Source organism: Alligator mississippiensis, chromosome 11 (genome assembly GCF_030867095.1).
Source record: "Alligator mississippiensis isolate rAllMis1 chromosome 11, rAllMis1, whole genome shotgun sequence".
NCBI classification, from domain to species: Eukaryota; Metazoa; Chordata; order Crocodylia; family Alligatoridae; genus Alligator; species Alligator mississippiensis.
This window is the reverse complement of record NC_081834.1, coordinates 32,894,620-32,911,195: the sequence shown is the minus strand read 5'-3', so window position 1 is coordinate 32,911,195 and position 16,576 is coordinate 32,894,620.

Below are 16,576 nucleotides of genomic sequence, written 5' to 3'. Positions count from 1 at the left end.
CCAATACTTGCTTAGGTCACTGAAACACAATTTCAAGCCAATATTATTGCATTTGTTTTTATTTCCATAAAGAAACTGGGTTTTAATTCAAAGTACACTCTATTAGCTTTTACCTTATTTCCTGCTATTGTGCTTTACACTTATTTAGAACTTTTCATTTGAAGCTCTTAAAGTACTTTGCACCACAACTAATCTGTGTTCCCCATTTTAGCTGTACATTCTCAGATTTCAGAGACTGGTCCCAGCTGGCTGTTGGAAATCAGAATGGGCATCCTAGAAATGCAGAGGCACAGGGCACAGTCTGGCCGGGAGTCAAAGAGGTGCAGAGCACTGCACTTTGCAGGTCGGCAGGCAGGTGCCACTGCCTGCCCGGCATGCAGCCTCACCCTCACTGACTTCTGAGAGGAGGAAGGCAGGCCGGTGTCCTGGATTTCCCAGAGGATATCCCAGACTTCTAGGATTTCCAGAAAGTCAGCCTATGTTTAAGCATCAGAGAGATCCTCTCTAACTCCCCTTCCAAAAAAAATATAGATCTATCTGTGAAGTTGGAGCCTTCCCCCTGCCTCCCCTGCCCCACCCTTTCTTGCTAGCCCTTTTGACCCCAACTATCAGTTAATATTAGGGGTCTTGAGGACCATTTCTGTTAGGACAGAAAAACTAAATCTAATGCTTCTTTGATAAAATCCTGTCTCCTTACAAAGAACTGAATGAATTCCTATTTATTAGACATAGCAGGAATCAAAGAAGAAGAGCTTTCCTTACTTACAGTTCTACTGTTTTAGGTAACAGCTTCACCCAAGTTCCACCTACATAATGCATTAATGGATGAGTTCTGCTTTATTTTCACCCTACCATATGTAGTGCTTATGAATAATCTCTGTTTATCCATGATGGAAGCATAGGCATTCCAAATTTCTCTTATAATCTGCTGACATCCTGCCCTGAGGATCAGATGGCATTCTGATGCGAGTCGTCACTCTGGAAAGAACATGATAGCTCAAAAACAGCTGACTGCACCGCCAAAAAAAGAAGGTTTCTGGTTCATGTTCCACAAACTCTAGTTGGTCTTCAGGAGCCCTCTGAAACCAGAAAGAATTACTGAAACACTGGCTCCATTATAAAATCAGTAACAACACTTCCCATTACACCAAAGGGTAAGTTACTGATATGGCAAACTAAGGTAAGACTACAACATCTATTTTTATTGGTTTCCAAAAGCAAGACTTCATTTCTGGTGTCAAATGTACTAGTTCCAAAACATCACTAATCAGTAGCCAACCCTTTTCAGGTCCTCATATCTAACAATTTAGTCCTATTCAGTGAAATTTAGGACTTTTTCTCTCCTTTAATTTACCATGAAAATCACAAACTTCCACTCCTGTGAACAGTTTTAAGCATTAGTTAAAAACCTGATTAAGGCTTTTTGTTGTTAAGTAGCACATTTGTTTTTAGATTTAGTTCAACAGTGCAGTTGTGATTTTAACTCCACCTGTAGTAAGTTGAGACAGTGATGAATGTATGTTAATATCTTTCTGCTGCAGTTACTGTACTGTAGCTCCGCTGGGATTGGAACATTTTTGTATAAATGCAGGGTCATTTCCCCTGAAATAAAAAGCATATCTTAGGTTTTCTAGTCGCTGTTATATTGGCATAGATTGGTTATCAGAAATGCAGCAGTTACATAGGACCAGAAATAATTCAGAAGTCACTGAGAAGAGGAAATTTTAAACTTGCTTTCATTTACTTACTATACAGCAACCCAACAGTACCAGGATAAGACAGACTACCTCCATTATGACAAACGATGATATGCGGGTTTTCTCCTAAAATAAACAAATTAAAAAAAACCCAAAAAACTTTTCACATGCACATTGCCTAAAGTTCACACCCCTGTGAGGCAAATTATGTGCAAAAAGTTACTTCCATCTACTTCCACATGATCCTGCTTTCACTTAATACAAAAATTAGTTATAGCTTAAATTGGAAGTAGGTTGCTAATGCCTATTATTTAGATTACATGAAACAAACATGCATTCACAATACAACACTTGCACTATACCCATTACCTCAGTAATGAAGCCAAAGAATTAGAAGGTGGAAAGTTACTTTCTATAGAAAGATCCCTCCTCATCAGAGCTAATCAGATCTACTGCCTGGGGCAGTTTTTTCTGTTATAGTTTGTAATGCATCTGCCTTGTGGGTAGTTCTACAGCATACCTCTATATTACCACTCATAAAATATTCCCCAAGTATTTTTCAAGCTATATACATACTGAATAACTCAAATATACAGTCTAGTAAACAACCTAGTGGTGAAGTGCACACCATGTAATATAGCAAGAGAAGGCGCTATTGTCCAATGGCAAATGTCTACAATGCACACCAGTCTTAAATGTCACACAAAGCAGATAGCACCTGAAAGAGTCTCATCCAGTGAGCAGCAAGAAACTTAATTATTTTGGTCTTGATTGCATGAAGGGCAGAATGGACTATGGTAGGATTTAAAGCAGAGGATTCAGGGGATTATGTATTTCAGATTGGAAGCTCTGCCCAATAAACTATCCTCTCCAGAGAAACAGCTCTAGAACTGCTAAGCCATTGCATTTTTCAAGCAATAAATTCAGTAAAAGAAAATTTAAACACATATAAATAAAGCAGTCTTTTACATCTTAAGAGATGCATTCATAAGGAGCTTAAGGGTGTTCCTCCACTTGAAAAATTTGCACTGGGCATTATTCTCCCTGAGACTAACATAGGACATCAAACTGCAAATTACCTGCCCATGATTAAAGAAATTAGGCTTCAAAAAAATCTAGCATAGAATGACAATTAAATGCATTCTTGTGTTGGTTTTTTTTTCAGATAAGTGAAAAGCAGAGTTGACACCTGAAAGTAAACAGAATACATTATAAATACAATAATCTTAAGCAGCTTCAAGTAATTAGTAGGTTTTCCCTATGATGGTAATGTTTGATTTTATATCTTCTTTTTTTTTCCAAGAGAGATGAGTTACAGACAAATAATTATTAAAGAAGCAGGTCTAAAACGAGTTATAGAAAAAAATGCATTAAAGCTATCTGATCACCTCACAGAGTATGGGTAGGGGGATAGTTATACACTTCATAATTTATCCAACTGCCATTTATTTGGATTCTCAAATGGTTGTAGCTTTGTTGGTCTAAGGACATAAGTAGGCAAGGTTCTTTGGGTAGATAGGATATCCTTATTAGACCAACTAAATAGTTGGGGGGAAAAGTTCTTTGCAAGCCTTCAGGCACAAATACCCTTCTCCAGGCATAGGGAGAGTCTGCCGGTGTTGTGTGTTCTCCAAAATAGAAAAGAAGCCAAAGTAACCAAGAAGTCTGTGAAAATGTAAATGAGAGGAAGTTTGGAAGACAATGGGTAGAGATAGGAAGATATGGGGGGGAAGGGCAGGAAATGTGTAAAGGAAGGCAAGTGATCAGCTCCCTCCTTTCCCCCCCCCTCTCCTCCCATCTCTACCCATTGTCTTCCAAACTTCCACTAGTTTGCATTTTCACAGACTTCTTGGTTACTTTAGCTTCTTTTCTACCTTGGAAAACACAGGAGAGCAGCAGACTCTCCCTATGCCTGAAGAAGGGTGTTTGTACCCGAAAGCTTGCAAAGAACTTTTTTTGCCCAACTTTTTAGTTGGTCTAATTAGATATCACATCTACCCAAAGAACCTTGCCTACCTATGTCCTTAGACCAACACAGCTACAACCAACAACCCTGGAACATTTTATGCCTTTTATTACCACATGCTTTATGAATCATATTCTTTGGAGCTACTTTATGTGGACTGACTCATAATGGAACCCTGACTTGTGGTGTGATAAATGCAATTATGATGATATGATTAATCTTGTAACCCATGCAGAAAATGTTATTAAAACTAGGAAAATGGATATAATGCATTTGAGGAAAAGGTGGAGCTTCATTTTGCACAGTAATAATTGGACTGGCACTCAAGAAGCTTCCAAGATGTAACCGTACAGCCCAATTCACTCCAGGGATAACAGTCATATGTTGAGGAACTCTATTGAAAAAGTTTGTGCTAGCTCTTAGGATTTCACCTAGATTTCTTGCATGAAATGATGGGTGATGTTAACATCACAGGCTTTGCAAATGTATGTAGACATGGCTATAATAATGATACTGAAAACTAGTACTCACATCTCTCATGCACATCAGGAAGCCCTAATTCTTCCTTTTTCCCAAAAATACAGGAGCAGAGAAAGCATGCATATAGTGGAAGAAAATATAGGTGATAAATAATCTTAAATAAAATGGAAGAATCTAAAATAGGGACATTGCTACTCACGTTAAAGAACTGCCCCGTCTTACCAATACAGTTTATAAATCAAACATTGTTCCCCCGAGACAGAAAGCTATTTTAACTACAGACTCTTTCTGTGCCCTACTCTTCTTCCAGTAGGCAGATTTTGTCAGAATTGGAGGACAGCAGTAACTCACAGAAGCAGTAATTCATTGCCATCTAACATCTTGTTTGCAAGTCTATGAATGGTTCTTCTATGATAACACTTTCTGATATGATACTGCATGTTCCTTAGGTTGCATTGGGGTGAAAATGCATAGTTAAACAATACATCACCTTGTCCATATTTTTCTACCTCTTTAGCCTTCTTGACCGACTTTTCTTCCTTAAAATTGTGCTTTCAGCTATAAACTTGCCTTTTTAGGAGATGCAAAAATGGAAGCCACAGCGTTCCAGGAATCCTTCTGTTAGACTCTGGCTTTTGGGATACAGGCAACCCTCGCCATTCACGGGGGATATTCTTGAGATCCCCGCAAATGGCGAAATCTTCGAATACGGCACTGCGTTCATGAATGTCATGAACGCAGTACTCCCAGCGGCTGGCGAGGGGGAGGGCACGGCTGCTCTGGCAATGGCAGGAGCCAGGCGGCAGCAAACACAAAGCTCCTAAGGAGCTCCTGTAAGCATATTTAAGATGTGGGTTCAGCACTCGCGAATATTTGAAGCCATGAACGCTGAACCCCCGAATAGCGAGGGTTTTCTGTAGATAATGTCAAATTTGTGAGTAAGCGAAACTGTCTTCCTTAGTTTTCATTTCCTAAATTATTTATAGATTTATGTTGATCAAAACCACCAATACATGGATTGCACTGCTATATTATTTCAGTAATGAAAAATAACTTAAAATGAGATTATAAAAGTTTAACTGTTTCCTTCTTTTAGGATTTTTACCCTTCACTATCCAAACTATTAACTGAATTCTTTTTTGTATGGAGTTTACCTAAGCCACTCACATAAGCAGGACAAATTTGTTTTTTATACTTAAAATGTTTCTGTTCTATTGCTGTGGAGTAACTAATAGAACGTATTCTAACATTTTGGACTCATACTGATGCTCATGCAAGAAAACAGCTATACTCACTTATATTGTTTTGTACTACAAACTACTTTTAGCAATGCTAACTTTGTGGGAAAAAATGATAAGAAAGTGCTTGAAATGCACAATAGATTGAGAATGCTATACTTATACTTAAAATATTGTTTTAATGTGTCAAATGCTTCCAAAGTTTGAAGATCTCAACAAGACTTTAGGCAATAGCATACTGTAATACTCTACAAATGAAAGGTAAAATTACTTTGGGGTTCAGTTTAATCAAGTTATCTAGTACTAATACTTTTCTCTTTTTAACCTTGATTTTATTGTGTATACTTTTGGAGTTACATCAGTTGTTTTCAACCTTGTTAAATGGAAAATTCGTCTAAACCCACATTAGACTCAAACCCCTCCCTCTCCCACTCAGAAAATGCCAGCTCTTAGCTTTCACTCATTATGTGACTATATTAAATAACAGAGCAATTCTTTTGTTGCAAAGAACTCATACCACAACAGGTCAGAACCTTGTTGAATTATGTATAGGTGTTTGCTCATCTAACAGTGCTAATATAATCTTGGCCGCTTACTGGGTGCTAAAGTTTTAGGTTCCAATGTTTAACCTGATTAATAAATTAAATATCATATATACGTTTATGTACATTTTCATAGCACTTTACACAGAAATGTAAGATGCCCCAAACAGCCTTAATCAGAACCATTATTGCAATAGTAACTATTAACCAGTCATTCTATGACACTTCAGCTTTGAATAGGAGTTCTAGAGAGGGGAAGACTACATGCTCTCCCAGCACTTCTGGATTTCATTAAGTAAGCAGTAACTAATTGAAACAACTTCCTTTATGTTGATGTACTTGTTTAAGAACTAGAAATATATAGGAATGTCTTGCACACAAAACTTAAAACACAAAAAAAAACACCCCACAAAAAACAAACCAACCTCCTGATTAAACACCAAAACAGGAACCCTGTTACAAATATTTTTATCCTAGCAAAAAGTTTATTATCTTGTATATAGGTTTTTTCATCTCAAATGCAACAGGTTACTTTCTCCTCAGCAAACCTATATTTGTTTTTTAATAATACCAAACACACAGTACTTTTCATCTGAACATTTTAAATCTTGGAAAAGGAATAAAAATATGAAGCCCCATATTTTACAGGCATGGCTACTGAGGCACATGCAAGGTAAGTAGCTAATGTAAGGTCAATTGGTGCACCAGCTTCTCAGCTGAGATAAATCACCACAGCAGTAGGTAAGAAAAAGGATCAGGAGCACACCCAAGGAATCAAATATCAAAAAAGGAATATAGTCCTGACCTCTCTACCTACAGACCAACTAGATATACTTGAATTTGAAGTTGAAAAAAAGGATCCAAACCTAAATGGTACACGAGAGCCTAATATCAGTTCAGACACTCAGGCCCAAATTCTCGAAAGGTACATAGGTTTTTATGTACCCCGCTGACTTCAATAGAAATTAGGCATCTAAATATCTTTAACGAACTGGACTTCAGATTCTTGAAATCATCACATCCCAGCAATAAGTAAAGAAGGCTGCCTATACACGTGCTCATTGGCATTCTAATTGGAGCATGTCAGAACAGACTGATAACCAAATCTGCTCCACATTCGATTTAGAACGCTGTAACAGCGTCACAGTATCATGTGTATTAAGTCCCTGTGTGTTTAAATATGGTTGTGGGGTGCTTTAACTAAACCTCATTAGATGAGGTTTAGATTAAACATCCCAAGACCACTTTTAAACATGCTGGGGCTTAATACATAAGATGTTGCAGTGTTGTAATGAGTGGCTGCCTGAGATCATTTTCTGTTCAAAGCCCCTACAAAAATGTAGTGTTGCCAACTCAATTTTATTACAAGCCTCATAATATGTATTTTTCACAAATTCTTAAGGCCATGGATCTCCACTTTCCCTGGAAGAAAAGAAACAAGCCACTAACCTTCATGGTTGCCAAGGAAGACTTATAAAATATAAGTTTGCTAATGTGAGCCATAAATGTACAAATACAGAAAGACAATAGAATCCTCCAATTATTGATTCCTAACATTTCACAACTTTAAAGCCAATTTCAGTTATTTTGGGGGGCAGGACTTGTGATTTTTTTGTGCTTGGGTTGGCTATACTGCTAATGGTCAGTTCAGTTAAAATACAGTCTATTCCAATTTTAGGAAATTCACAAATTAAAAGTTCTGTTTCATTCCAAAACATTATGGCCTTAGGTCACAACTTCCTCCTGGGATCATCAACACAAATACTTGTCAGACTCCAAACTCTCAAAATATAGCTTCTGTACAAGGTCAATATAAAAAATACATACAATGCACAACATAAGCTAATGCCAAAGGAGAACTGAACCCAAAACTCATTGTTCCATCTTTGTTCCTCCTCACATGCGCCGTTCGGAGAAACAAACAATGGCAACTGCCAGCTGCCATTGATCACTGGTTTTGTGTTTAGACTGAATCTTTAATCAATGTCTCTCTGGAAAGAAAGAGAAAATTGAGATGGATACTGGAGTGTCAAAGGCAGGGATCTTTATAATTGAGGATCTTTCATTAAAACTTTTGAACTTAAAAGTCTACCAATACCTGTTCAAACCATTTCACTTTCAAGTACCATGATGACTCATTACTAACAGGCTTCAATACTTTTTGTAACCTTTCAGGAGACAAATACTAGATTACATTTTTTTCCTCGCTACAAGCAACGGCTTTATACATTTTTGTGCATAATCAGAACAATTTTCAATTCTTTGGTAGCATACATGAAATAATAGGTTAGGATAGTGCTCGAATTTGACGTGGGGTAAACTGACAGGCATATGCATCATACCACCAACTGACACCATCCACTAGCAGTGGTCATAGCAGACAGTAGTTCATTTCAATACATTTATACTTTTTTAATGTTTAAGGCAATTTTTTCAATGTATTAAAGAACTTGCTTCTTGCTTAGATCTACCCTTTCTAGAGCCCCAAAACAGGAATCAGAACACACAAAATAAAAAAAAGGCCTTTTGAATTTAGCAAATACTAAACATCTTCAGTGCTTAGATTTACAATCCTCCTAAAGTACTTCAGCAAGTTTCCAAGATAAGCTGTTCATCCGCTCTCAAATGGAAGGGCTAACCATTTGAATGGACTCTGTAGATTAGACCTCTCTCATTGCAACTGTACAGAAAAGCTTCTCAAATAAGAAAACAAAGTTTAAATATTTTACTGTCCCTACAGGTCTACAGATTGCAAATTCACAATGCATAAAAACTCACTAGTTCTAGGAGAAGCATAACATCAGTATCTTTGGTACACAGATACGTTAAAAACAAGTCAACATTACCTGGTCTTCTCCACAGTATGGTGTAATTTACAGCTAAAGATTTATTCAGTAGATAATATTTTATCTAAGGACGTAATCTGACTGCTGTACAAGCTAGAAATAGGAACCCTGTACAAACTGTTTACTATTACATGAGAGACAGAGATAGGGCCCCTGCTATAATGCCAGGACCTAATCGATGGAATATGCTGATGGCACAATAAAACAACCTGTGCCTGAAACAAAGCTGAATTTCACCAACAGCTCGGAGACAAATTGCTTCTCTGCCTCACAAAAGTTTGATATTTCAAAAATTTTCCCACTCTACTTCAGGACAGAACTTGGGCTTTTTGAAGTTTGTTCTAAACCAGTGTGTTTTCATGAAAAGCTTTCCTTCCAAAGAAAATCTTTTCAACCATAAAATTTCCAACCAGCTCTAGTTTCATCTGAAGCTATGTAGAATTAGTTATAAAGGCAAGTAAAAAAGTATTTGAAGAAAGATAGAGAATTATACAGAGAATTAGTAAACATGGAGGAGAAAAAAAAATTCATCGCATAAAATGGAAAATCCACAACCTAAAGAAAAAAGAAGCCAGATATAGGTGACAACAACCCTCTTTCCTTTTGAAATGTTGTAACCTTCCATTAATCAAACTATCCTTTGTTAAAGGGATGTGCATATAGAATTATAGAAAGTTAGGGCTGGAAGTAGGGATGCACCAATAGAAATTTTGGGGGCCAATACCGATAGCCGATATTTAAGGAGGCATATCAACCGATTCATAGAAGTAGGGTCAGAAAGGACTTTGTACATCATCAAGTCCGACCCCCTGCCCTGGGCAGGAGAGAAAAACAAGCTTAAATGACCCCAGCCAGAAAGACATCAAGTCTCCTCTTAAAGACACCCAGGGCAGGAGCCAGCACCACTTCCCTTGGAAGTTGGTTCCAGATCCTAGCCACCCTGATTGTGAAGTAGTGCCTTCGGATGTCTAGTCTAAACCTACTCTCTAACAACTTGTGGCGGTTATTCCTTGTTACCCTGGGAGGCACTTGGGGGAACAGGGTCTCTCCCAAATCCTGCTGGTCCCCCCTGGTGAGTTTATAGATGGCCACCAGGTCCCCCCTCAGCCTTCTCCTGCAAAGGCTGAACAGGTTCAGGTCCCATAGCTTCTCATTGTAGGGTCTGCCCTGCAGTCCCCGGATCATGCGGGTGGCCCTTCTCTGGACCCTCTCAATGCTGTCCACATCCCTCCTGAAGTGCGGTGCCCTGAACTGAACACAGTACTCCAGCTGTGGCCTGACCAGTGTCACAAAGGGGGAGGATCACCTCCTTGGCCCTGCTTGAGATGCATCTGTGGATGCACAACAAGGTACAGTTAGCCCTACTGACCGTGACCTCGCATTGTCGGCTCATGCTCACCTTAGAGTCAATAATGACTCCAAGATCCCTTTCTGCCTCCGTGCTCTCAAGAAAGGAGTTTCCCATCTTATAAGTGTGCTGCTGGTTACTACTGCCCAAGTGCAGCACCCTGCACTTGTCAGTATTGAAACCCATCCTGTTTTCGTTAGCCCACCCCTGCAACCTGTGCAGGTCCTGCTGTAATCTGTCCTTCCCTTCTAGCGTGCCCACCTTACCCCAAATCTTGGCATCATCAGCAAATTTAAACAGGCTGCTTTTTACCGTCGTCCAAGTCACTAATAAAGAAATTGAACAGTGCGAGCCTGAGGACTGAGCCCTGGGGGACCCCGCTGCCCACTTCCCTCCAGGTCGAAAAAGACCCATCCACCACTACCCTCTGAGTACGACCCCTCAGCCAATTTACAATCCACATGACTGTGTAGGCATCGATGCCACAGTCACCTAGGTTTTTGATGAGAATGGGGTGGCAGACAGTGTCAAAGGCCTTGCTGAAGTCCAGAAAGACTACATCCACGGCGACACCTGCATCCAATGCTTCCCTTTTTTGAAGATGGAGGCCATGTTGGCTTTCTTCCAGTCATCTGGCACCTGGCCAGAGCACCATGAGTGCTTGTAAAGCCATGCCATGGGCCCCGCAATAACCCCTGCCAATTCCCTCAACACCCTGGTACTGATCTGATTTCTGATACAGCTGCCATCAGGTGGTACGTCCGGTGTGGTGGAAGGGGAGGGGGGAGGAAGGGGCATGAGGGGGCAGATTGATGTCCCCCACAGTGAGGGAGGGGCCAGGGACAGGGGTAAGTGCTACACAGCCAGGGGGGACGCGCAGGATGGAGGGACAGCTCATGGGGTGGGGGCAGCTCCCACTGCTGCTTGTACCCCAGGAGGGCACAGCATGTACCCCCAGATCTGCACAGTGTGGGGTGGGCTATGCTGCAGGGTGGAGCCAGAGCTGCACGGAGCTCTTCTCGCAGGAGCTGGGCTCAGAGCAGGCTCCGGCGGCACCAGGAGGAGGCTGCAGCCACCCCAAATTTTGCCACAGCCCTGCTGCCAGCCCCACGCCACAGCCCAGCACAGCCCCAGCTGAATGCCCCGCCTCCACCCAAGTACCAGGAAAAGCCAGGGCTGTGGCCAAAGATGAGACAAAATTTGGGGTGGCTACAGCCTCCTCCCAGCGCTGCCAGAGCCCGCTCTGAGCCCAGCCCCCAGAGAGAAAAGCCCCACACAGCTCCGTCTCTAGCTCAACCTCTGAACTGCAGCCCGCCACACACAGATCTGAGGGCACGCCTCCCCTCTGCCCCCACCCTCCTGAGGTGCAAGCAGCAGCAGGAGCTGCCCCCACCCCACGAGCTATGCCTCCATCCGGTGTACCCCCTCCGCCCCAGCTGGGCAGTGCCTGCCCCAACCCCTCCCTCACTGCAGGGGGGCATTGATCTGCCCCCTCCCACATACCTTCCTTTCCCTCTCCCCTTCCAACTTAACAGCTGTAGGCAGCTTTCCATGCTGCTGGCTCTGCTCCATGCTGTGTTGCAGCTGTGCACAGCATGGGCATTTCTCAGCCAAATTATCGGCCCCATCAGGGTGATATCCAATATAGACAATTATCTTTATATTGGTACCGATCCGATACATCAGTGCACCTCTAATTGAAAGGGACCTCATCTAGTGCTCAAAGCAGAGCCATCCCCAACTAAATCATCCCAGCCAAAGCTTTATCTAGCCAGGTTCTGAAAACCTCCACGAATGGAATTTCCACCACCTCCCTGGGTAGCCTGTTCCAGTGTTTTACCACCTTCCTAGTGAGAACATTCTTCCTAATATCCAACCTAAACTTCCCTTCCAACAACTTGTTCTGTTATCTGCTATCACTGAGAACAGCCTAGCTCCATCCTTTTTTGAACGCCACCTTCAGGTAGTTGAAGGCTGCTATTAAACCACACCTCATTCTTCTTTTCTCTAAATAAGCCCACTTCCCCTCAGTCTTTCCTCAAAAGTCATGTCCCCCAGCCCCCTCACCATTTTTGTTGCCCTCTACTGGGCCCTCTCTAGTTTGTCCACATGCTTTCTGTCATGGGAGGCACAAAACCGAACACAATACTCAAGGTGTGGCCTCACCCATGCTAAATAGAGGGGAATAATCACTTCCCTTGATGTACTGGCAACACACCTACCAATGCAGCCCAGAATGCCATTAGCCTTCTTGGCAACAAGGGGACACTGTTGGCTCATATTCAACTTATTGTCCACTGTAACCCCCAGGTCCTTTGCTATAGAGCTGGTGCCCAGCCAGTCAGCCCCCAGCCTGTACTGGTGCACGGGTTTGTTCTGTCCTAAGTGCAAGACTTGGCACCTGTCCTTGCTGAACCTCATAAGATTTCTTTTGGCCCAATCCTCCAATTTGTCTAAATCACTCTGAATCCTAGCCCTACTCTCCAGCATATCTACTATTCCCCCCCAGCTTGGTGTCATCTGCAGACTTGCTAAGGGTACACTCTGTGCCATCTTCCAAGTCATTGATTGAACAAAACTGGCCCCAGGACTGACCCCTGGGGCACCCCACTTGATACCAATTGCCAACTAGACATCAAGCTATTGATTACTATTCTCTGAGACCAATGCAGCCAGCTTTCTATCCACCTTACAGTCCATTCATGCAGCCCATACTTCCTTAGCTTGCCTGCAAGAATGTTGTGGGAGACTGCATCAAAAGCTTTGCTAAAATCAAGGTACACCACATCCACCAGTTTGCCCACATCCAGAGGGCCAGTCACCTCTTCATGGAAAGTAATCAGGTTGGTCAAACATGACTTACCCCTGGGGAACCCATGCTGACTCTTCAACCCCTAGGAATGTTCTCTTTTTTCCATTTCCACAGCTCTGCAAATTGTTTTAATCTTCCACCATGCCCGTTTTTCCCTGAGGCCTAAAGAAGAACGCAGTGCATTTGAAAGCCTGTCTAAGTCTATCCCAATACAGTTGGTCCAATAAAAAAAAAAAAAAAAAAAAAAGATTTCACTCACTGAAATCCTTGCCTCTACCATGGAAAATTAGTGCTAGGCAGAAGCAGCTCTAGGATTTTACAAGTGTAGATATGGGAGAAGTGACCAGCACTGCAGAGGTGGCTGACCCCCCAAATTCGAGCCTTCTCCTCCCCAGCCCACCAAAGGCGGCAAGCCACACTGGGCACATCTACATGTGCCCCTAGGGTACCATTGTTACTGTGCTATAATTTAGTACTTCCTTTTGGAAATTTATATACATATATGTGTGTGCGTGTGCGCGCATGTATTTTCACTTTTGTCTACAGAATATATGTATAGCAAAAATAGACATATATAAAATGTCCAATAAACCTGGTCCAACTCTTCATATATATGTAGTAAAGATAGACACACACACACACATTAAGAGTCTATACTACTTACCTTTATATAATATAATTTAGTTCTAAGAACTCCAGATGTCTCTTGCACAAAAGTACGTTACGTAAGATATCACAAACTGAAACTATAGTATCCTCAGGTTATTGGTTGTAGCCTCATTGGTCTAAGGACATAGGTAGACAAGGTTCTTTGGGTAGATGTGATATCTTTTGTTAGACCAACTAAGCAGTTGGAAAAAATGTTCTTTGCAAACGTTGTTCCTGAGGAAGGAGTGTTCGTGCCCAAAAGCTTGCAAAGAAGAATTTTTCCAACCATTTGGTTGATCTAATAGAAGATACCACATCTACCCAAAGAACCTTGCCTGCCTACAGTTATCGTAAGTACTTGTATGGCTCCTAATACTGTAGCTTTTGAGCCCTTTTCAATTTTTACCATATTTATTCTCACATCACCCAAGTAAATTAGGAAAGTACTCCTATCTCTATTCTATAGGTGGGTAACTGAAGCACAAAGAAACCTAGAGTGAAGGTTTTCAAAAGCACCTAAGTGACCTCCCCAAGGTCACAGAGGAAGTCTATGGCAGAATCAAATATTGAACTTCAGTTTCAGGCAAATGTTATAAGAATACCCTTTCTTTCAATGAACTGAAAAGCCTTCTAAGTGAATAAGAGTTGTAACTTTGCAGGGGAAAACTTTTGGTTAGTAAGCATAGAATTAATCCAAGTAAAACTGCAGAGTGAACCTAAGCACACAAATCAGCCCCCAGTCACATCTATTAATGTTTGGTTAGGTCATATTGATAATTACTACCATTCCCCTATAGCACACTTTGCTATTGTTACTGATTTAAGAATGTCTCAAAGTTTTCCAATTCCTAAAAATGCCCCAAATCTCATTTTTTATGCTCTGAAGAAGCCAGAATTTTGGCTGTTCTTTGGCAAGCTCATCTGTAGATACCGACTCATCTGTAATCTGTTTGTAAGAGCTGATGGGATGGCAAAAGATCTTCAAGTATTTCAGTTTTAAAATTTCATAACCAGCTTCATACCTGTCTATTAGGGATGTGCAAAGCTTCAGGCGCTGATTTGATTCAGAGGAGATTCAATGGCTGAATGTCTGAATTGAATCAGGAGACCAATAAGAAGGTCCGAATTGATTCAAAATTCTCCAAATCAATTTGGAAAAGATTCAGAGAGCTTTGGAGATTTGGGCATCCCCGCTCACTGCCACAGGGAGCCGGACCTGAACTCTGTTCTGGTAAGTAGGGGGTGGGGGCCGGGAACATGGGGAGACCCCTGCCAGGCCCCATTCCCTGCCTACCTGCCCCCTGAGTGCCCACCCCGAGCCCCTGCCCATTCTCCCAGTCCCCCTGTCCCCATGGCTACCCCGCCTGACCAGCTCATGGCTCAAAAAGCCCCGCGCTCACCGGGTGCTTCAGTAACCATCGAGGCCTCTGGGGGCTCATGGCAGATCACCACCCCATGCAGCACCCCCCTCCCCCCATGCAGCACAGGGTAGTGGGGATTGCCCCTCCCCCCACAGAAGGAGCCAGTGAGTGCAGGGCTTTTTATTTTATTTTTTTAAAGAGCCTGGAGCTGGGGCAAGGTGGGGCAGCCATGGTGGGGGAAATGGGAGAGTGGGTGGGGGTAGCGGCAGAGCCCTGCATGCAGTGTGGGGCAGTGGGAATTGCCTCTCCCTCCTCCCCCCCCCCCCCCTCTGCCTGGCAGCAGCCAGTGAGGGGGAGGATTTTTTGTTGGGGTTTTTTTGTTTAAGAGCCAGGAGCCAGGAGCTGGGACAGTGAGCAGGGGATGGGGGCTCATGACAGAGCCCCCCATATAGCATGAAGCAGCAGGAATCCCACACCCCCTGCCACCTGGCAGCAGCTGGCAATGGCCAGGCTTAAAAAAAAGCCAGGAGGCTGGGGCTGGGTGGGGAAGCCATTGATGGGGCTAGGAGAGCGGGCGAGGGCTAAGGCCCATCAGATTTGGAGATTCGTTTGATTTGGTGGCGACCAAATCTCCAAATCAGATTTAGCCAAATTGATTCGGGACAGTGATTCTAATTACTGAATCGAATCACTGTCCCCCCCCCCCCCCCAATCAGCCGAATCCGAATCCAAAGCAAATACTAGCCGCTTCGCACAGGCCTACCATCTATTGCTCAGCAAAAATAGCAACGCAGGAATAACCTATAGCAGAACTTTTGTACCCTCATCCTTCACCTTCAAACTTTTCTAAAAGTCCCTGTGTTTGTATATTTTTTCCACAATTCAGCCTTTCTGCTAATTACATTATACCACAATGGTGACTGATGAAACTCCAGAATAGCTGAGATGGGAGGTATCATTTTAAACATGATAGGGATAAGTTGCTCCTGGATAAAATTCTTATGCCAAGTTATATTCCACAGTGAGTTTTAAGAGCAGAGGTGTGTAATGGAAATGCTCATGCAATCTTAATTATAAAAGTTTTTCTCAGACGGAAATGCATTGACCTGGAAGACTCCATTTCTAAACCCTTCTCACCTGTAATACAATATGCCTAGTGGAATAGTTCAAGTAATATATTATGCATTTACTTATCCTATGATCTCCAGCTGGGTGCTTTAAAAAGGCACATTTTCTTTAAGACCCCCCCCCCCCAAAAAAAACACAAAACAAACCCCCCCCCCCCCAGTATTAGAAACACTCAACTGTGTTACAGGACAGTGCTGTCGTTCTACTCAGTGTCGCTTTGCATTTCATATTAACTGAAATCTATTTCAGGTTCTACTGAAAATGCAAGGAAGCTTTCCTGACTGGAGTACTAGGAATTCAACTGGCCTCTGTTCTGAGACATTCTGTGGTCTCTCACCATCTTCCCTGCATATTTATACATTTGAAATGTTAAGAGGTCTTCATACAAAGAGCTGCTTGGAAAGATTGTTATCTCGCAGCGATTAGGTAAATGCTTGAATCCCACACATATAGATGTGCCTGTAATGTCAAGTTCAGCCCCTTTTAGTTCCCTTTTTTATCAAGTGTCAC